This window comes from Labrus bergylta, chromosome 6, assembly GCF_963930695.1.
Source record: "Labrus bergylta chromosome 6, fLabBer1.1, whole genome shotgun sequence".
Classification (NCBI taxonomy): Eukaryota; Metazoa; Chordata; class Actinopteri; order Labriformes; family Labridae; genus Labrus; species Labrus bergylta.
This window is the reverse complement of record NC_089200.1, coordinates 15190104-15197408: the sequence shown is the minus strand read 5'-3', so window position 1 is coordinate 15197408 and position 7305 is coordinate 15190104.

The following is a 7305-nucleotide window of genomic DNA, read 5'->3' as shown; positions in this document are numbered from 1 at the left end:
ATGCTGTCAAGAATGCCATGCGAAAGGCATTTTATACATTAGTATTCTATGTTTTGATATTTAATCACAATTGAGTAAACTGACAGAGACTTGTGCTTGGACTGAAGAGTTGACAGCATTCTGATTCGGAGGATGTAGCAGAGGGCTCAGGCTTATTTAATTGTTTTTTTATGTTATGTTTTTTTTTTATGTATAAGGTCCTTATAAATTATCCAGTCTCAAGTAAAAGCTGGCATGTTGGTTAACCTACATGCTCATGCACATGCCATCCTGTTCAGGAACAGTTGCTGCAATGACGCCTGAAGAGGCGCTATTAATCGTGCTTTGCTGTAAAAGATTGGTAATACTTCATAATAACTATTAAACGTCAGTAAAGCATTAGCTAATCATCAGTTCATAATTTATTCATCATCTATAAAGCATTGTTCCTATATTTTATACTTATTTGTTATTCATCAACAGTTGTAAATATTTAATTGTTGATCCATACGTTAATCTATAATGGGCTTAATGATTCTGTATTAAGACTTTATAAAAGGTGGATTCACCATTTATGAGTAAAGTATCATCAAATAAACACTAGTTATGAAGAAGCTGTCAGCAATTATTTAGCGTTTTTGGAAAAGCACATTACATTTTACCGCATCGGTTCCTTTTAACAGTTTTGTTGGTGAAGCTGCCCTATAGAAGGTGTAGCATGATGCTCTGTGCTACAGTGTGGTATGCTAACTGCGCGGCAGCAGAATGGAAGTCTCTTCTAGAGAGTCATCAACACAGAACTCAAAATAATTGACCTCCCCATGTCATCATTACAATCTCAGATCATGCTGCTTCCACAGAGCCAGCAGCATGATCACCCTTTCAAGTTTCAACACAAAATAACAGGCGTTGCGAGGAATTGAAGACCCGCACAAAAAGTTCTATTACCACAGAGCCATCACTGAACTTAACTCCATGGGACACAAACAAATCAGCACAACACTTAAAACAACAGGCCTCACAATTTAACAGTATGAGCATACGAAATAGCAAAAATGTTCAGTAAGTTTCACTTTGCAATAATGTCCCAGGTACAATGACATCACATTTGCAATGATAGCCTTATAAATTGTAAGTCATCTTCAGACTTCTGTCGTCTTATGACTATTGTTTTCTGATGTACAACCTTGGCCTCATTTTTAAAACTTAAATAGCTATTGTGTGAGCTGTGTCAAGTGTAGGTCTAAACAAAACAACTCAATGAAAAGGTTTGGAAACTAAAATGGTTGATATTGTTTACTTGTCTCTGTGGAAGCTACATAAGTGTATATCTAAGAAAAAAAATCTGTGGGAATGTTTGTGATGAACATGACAGAAATTGGGCCAAAATCTTGGTTCTGAATTTAAAAGTAAAATGTTGGATACATATGTCTTTCACACATGCACAAAGCTCCTGCTAACTTGAAGGTGAACAAGATGTGTGACAGCAAACAGCTGAATTTTTCATGCAGAATTTACTTTACCTTTTCCTGCTGCCTTCTAAATTGGCCATGTGACATCAAGGTTAGCTGTTGTAAAACGCAGCAGCAAATATTTCGGAAATTTCACTGCAAGCAAATTGGGGGGGGGGGTTGATGAAGGTTATGTCCTGCGGCCGACACAAGACCAAAAACTGTATGCGCTCATCTAGTGTGATCTCTGCTCACGTAAGGAAACTGCTTCATTGTGTTTATTTTTTGCCAGTATGTTCTTCTCCATTCTTTTGTTAATACAATGAATATGTCAAACTACACGTTGCACCGATATTGTCATCATAGCGTTGACCTCTGCTGCTTAGTCCGCCACATCATTTTTGTGTGTGTACTGCCTCATACTAAACAGCTTTGCAATTATTCTAAACAAATTCAATCATGCTTTAGCTCTAAATACTAAACAAAATCAAACCTGTGTAGATGTTGTCATGTTGCATCATCTGTTTTCATCACCTTGGCATTCATTTGGTTTGCAGCATGATTGTGGCTGCTTAGAATTTCACGCTCTACGTCTGTGCCATGTTCATTGCAAACCTGCAGGGAAGGAACATGCTGGCAAACGGCCTTAACTGTTCCAGACGGATCAGGTCTGTCAAAGCCTACACGGATCACAGACACTTTAGATTTAGCTGTGAAAATAACTGCTCTCCTGGCAGACAAGCAAATGAGGAGTCAATAAAGTAGACTACGTGAGTGAATCAAAGGGATCAGTCTAGAAAAGCAACATCAGAGACTACACAAAAGAACACTTCACTGGAAACACACTGTCAGCTGAGATCTATGAACCTGCAGCAACTTTTACACTCTGCTTTTGGTTTGAGTCTTATTTTAAGACTGAGACTCTTGACAAAGCAGCGTCTGATAAACATTACTGGGATTTCTGTGAACAACAGGCCCTGCTTTGTTTACATTCCCCTTCCAGGACAACACATGCTTTGGACTGCCGCAAGTGGAGACACACGGTCCTGTACTGTATGCTTCTTTGCTTTTTTTTTTGCAGGATTCTTCCGATGTTCACTTCTAAAACTGAAGACACACTTTTAGAAGAATGGCTATCATTTGGAAAGTGCCCATGAGCAAGGCATGCAGCCCCCAGTATGAGTGCTCCGTAGCCAACAAAACAAGATTGTGGATCACTTGCTGAAATGGCTGAACAGTGTGCAAGTGAAAAAAGTGCCAATAATCAAGGTTTTTGATTTTTAGAAGTTTTTGTGCAAAAATATGTTTGATAAAACCTTAATAATGCAACTACACAACACTCGTTCTGAACCATTTCGTTTGTGAGTTACTGTTATTCTGCCTAAGGGAAAGTTTTAAACACATCGCAATCCTGAGTACTTACCAGTTAAACTTTTCTGCATTGTTGGTGCTATTAGTGTATGCACTTTTTCTGTCAGTTTTCTCAATTCAGTGTCTCCTTACCTTCATTTTTGTTGATTATTACGGAGCAGCATGGGGTCAGCCCCCTCCCCATTTTTTTTCTATCAGTTGTTTTGTCATGTGAAAACTTAACAATGTAACTTAAATGATTAATTGTGTCTACTCAGGACAAAAGATCAAATTAATAGCACTAAAACTAAAAACAAGGTCATCAAGGTAACGTCTTAATAATGAACAGTTGCTGCAGTAGCATCATGTCATTTTTAATGACACCATTATCGTGTCACCCAGTCCACTGTAATGGTTTCCCTTGACCAAAGTAATGAAATGTTTAAATGGCTGGAAAAACTGTGTTTTTTCCATTAGGTTAAAGTTGACTGCACCCAGACAACCAAGTTATGTATCGATCACCCTTGAAATGGGTTATCAATAGGATGCCTCATCATGGATGTCAACAGACATGCTGGCCATAATGCCTTTGAATTAAACACAGGCAGAACAGACCCTGATCCCTTCTCACAGCGGCAGTCAGTCGATACCAGGCAGTAGCTTGATTGTACACAATGCCCTGCACAGAATTGATCTAAATACACAAGTCAGGACCATAGACTGCAAGGTCAGGATGTATCTATCAGTGACAAGCTCTGCCTGTTACAGGTCATGCAGAAATTTGATTCGTCTAATTAATGCCCCTAGCCTCTGGGAGTCTTTTAGTAAATATGTCATTGTGTTTAAAACTAAAGGGGGACATCCTCTAATGAAAGTAATATATGAATACATTTAAGGATACTCCATGTAGGTCTCAAAACACCTTTGAAGCAAGTGCAAGTGATAATAAAATGTCACGTGTTCAGATTAGAGCCATTCATAACAGCACAGCTAGGTTCAAAGCAGATACACATGACAAGAATCTTACAGTACAGCAAGAACTTTGCCTTTTTTTGGTGAAAGTTATGGGCTATATTGGAAGTCCTACTGCCAACAGATAAAAAAAACAAATACAGACACACATGCACACACAAAGAAACGTGCAACCTATGGAACAAGCCTAAGACCTGAGGTGTTGGAAAGTGCATCTATTTCCTGTCTGTATTTGAAACACTAAAATGACTTCTGGATTTAACCAAAGCTTGCTGACATTTGGACAAATTTGAAGAGTAGTCAACAGTTTTTGAACGTGAGAAAGTTGCCATTAAATTACTTCTGCTTTTGCTCTAGCTACTGGACAACAAAGCTAGGAGGAACAAGTGTTTTGGGGAAATGGATGTATCTGAAGTCTCCCTCTACACAAAACGTGCTGACAGGTATCTCGTTAAAGTCTACCAAATCCCATTTTGGATTATACACTCTGTTCAGGCAAAGTCTGTCCGACGGTCACCCCGTGATTTTCTCTCTCTCCTCTGTTATTATTCCATTTCCTTCCCCATGAACGGAAAGACCCAAATAACCTTGCTGAAATCTACGGCTCTCCAGGGGCGAAGCTTTTGTGTCCGAGCAAGTGGAAAACAAGAGCAGCGGTGGCTGAATGGGATACTGCAAGATCTAGAGTTTCACTGCCTCATGGGGATCGGTGCATGGACACAGACACACAGACTGTATGGAGACCAACCGTGAAGTGTCATGTGAGACATAGCAGGTATGATTCACAGGGAGAAATTGTAGGCAGGACTCTCATCTGAAACTAAAGGATGGCTGTGTGCACAGTGATGAAATATTCTGTAAGTATCTGGGACTGTGTATGTGTTGAACTGAGGAAGGAGAGGTTATGATGCTAGCAGAGGGAAACTTCCAGTGAATCCAATAAAAAAAAACTTTTCTTCCATGCACCTGTGTTTATTTTAACTTTCCATTGAAGTGTTGTTCCACTACCACTTTGTTCCAGACTAAAAAAAATCAGGGCAACTTTGGGATTTCTGTGACCCTTCTGTTATGCACCCGTCTAGGGGGGCAGGTTTGTAACATAAAAAACCCCGAAACAAGTTATTTCCCCGGTCCCCAAACCAAAGGCAAAACTAATCTTGTGATTTAAACAAGGATTTATTTTAACACACAAATTCAAAAACCTATCAAACAAAACACAATCTCTAAACCTAACTTTTTCACAAAACCAAAAACAGGAGAAAGTGAGCACAAAAGAAAATGGCAGTAAACTCCTTCTCAAACAAAAGACTTACTCAACAAGAAAAACACAATTTGTAGAGCTAACGAACGACTAAGGAACAAGGCTTTAACAACAATAAAAGTTTGGAGGCCAAGGGACAACGAGCTGCTGCTGTCAGTTTAACACACGTCGCTCTTGCTGAAGATCCCAGCAGGCCTTAAAGAGTTGCGACCAGACTCCGGACCAATGACGGCGGCGTCCTCCCTCCAGCTGATCAGCTCCTCCAGCGAATCCCCGATCTCCACCTGCAGCAGCATCAAAGATCCTCACACTCACACACACACACACACAAGGCAATAAACACAATACGGCCAGGGGCGTAACACCTTCCACTCAGGGAACCAGTGGGTCAAGGGTATTTTACTTACTCAGATAATCACATTTCTAAGAAATAGTTAAGCACAACGTTAACCACGTTCTGCAAGTCTATTTGACATTATTGATGTCCAAATTCAACCCACAATGCACTGCTTTATGGTTCACTTTTCTTGTTTGGATCACATTTTCATCTACGGTGAACCGAACTCTGATGCACTTGGATGCGAACCAAGACCCCTGTTTTCAAGTGGACCAGAGTTTTGTTTTTTTGGTCCGCACCTGAGTCCATTTAAGCATTCACACCACCCCAAACTATCTGACTAAGTTGTTTCAAACGGACCAAACAGCCCAGGTTTGAATGCTTAGGCTAACACTGTGTGGCCTAACATTTCATAAGAAATATCGTTACACAAATGAATCAATCTATGAAAAACCCTAAAAAAGTATGCAAACATGGTAGAGTGATCGCAGACGATGATTTTCATTATACCTTTTTTTATCCTTGAGAAATCATTGAGGTCAAGCCCTTATTTACAATGATGTAGAGAGTACAATTAAAATGAATAAGAGACAAAAAAGAACAAAGACAAAGTTATTATATTCTTAGATTATAAGACCAGAAGAAAAAGCAGCTAGATGATACCTACCTGCTTGTCATACCAAATGATTAATATATTACAAGATTTGTATTCTCTATGTTTGGCTCAGGCCTGTTAGATGGAAGATTAGTACAACAACCTGAAAAATATCAAATTGTTTGTCTAACTCATGCACACACATAAAATCTCAAAAATGCTTTAACAACAGAAATACAGCGACAACATAAAAGGTGCCTGAATTAGCTGATTTAACCCCAGGCAGATGTGTATTTCAATACCTGTTTGCGGTTTCCCATGTTGTGCAATGAAGAGTTGTTCGGATTAACCTTTTTTTGTGGCCAGACTTAAGTTGCAATTCTGGGAACTACAGTTTTTGGCTTTTCCTAGTTGGCCCCTTCGTTACTCTCTGGTTGAATTAAAGCTTTATTCCTTTCGAATTTTCTTGTTCAAAACTGACCAACAATCAACAGTCCCTTGAGTAGACAGAGCTCCCCCAGCCTTCAGCGAGGTGACTACTACCATCCGACATCCCTGATGTCCATCCACCACCATTGGACTGTGTCGCCCCCACAACCACCGCAGGCCTGCTCTGACCTCCACCTCAGCGGCAAGGAAGTGTGGACAACAGGAATGCGAGGAATACAAAAGGAGATATCCTTCCTGCATCTTATCCCATCTCCCCCTATCCCATTTTCTTTTGTAACATAACAATGAGTAAGATCTTTTACCTGCTCTTTTGTTAAGTGTCTCCTGATAACATTTGTTGAATTGGTTCTATACAAATAATGATTGCTTGATTGATTGATAATCTACCCGACATCTACCTATAAAGTTTTACTTACATGGTCACTGTTAGAGCACTTTCTCAATAATTGATTAGAGCATGCCTGTTAGTTGAGTATCAACATTACCTTTACCTACACACATAAAATGCATAGACACACACTCAATCCACAGCGACTCGGAGAGGATAGCTGTCAGATTTACACCAATGACAGAGGTAATAGATGTTTCTCTTTATTTGTCTCACACGCTATCGCACACTCACAGCTTGCGATCCATGCTGCTGTCTGAAGCTGTCTGTCTGTGACGCACAGGATCTAAACACATCATCCTCTAAAAAAAAAAATAGGCCAGGTAAGTTCCCTGCCTAGGTCTGCTGCACCCTAATTCTATGTTTTGCATTAAAATGGCCCTCAGCCACGGTTCCTGTATTTTGAGAGTGTGTTGATTACACACCTCTGTACTTCAAATAGCAGTGTCACATCCAGCTTCTCCTCACCTGTCCTGTATCCTGAGTTACTGTCTCCCTATAGCATGTATTTATAACTTGAGG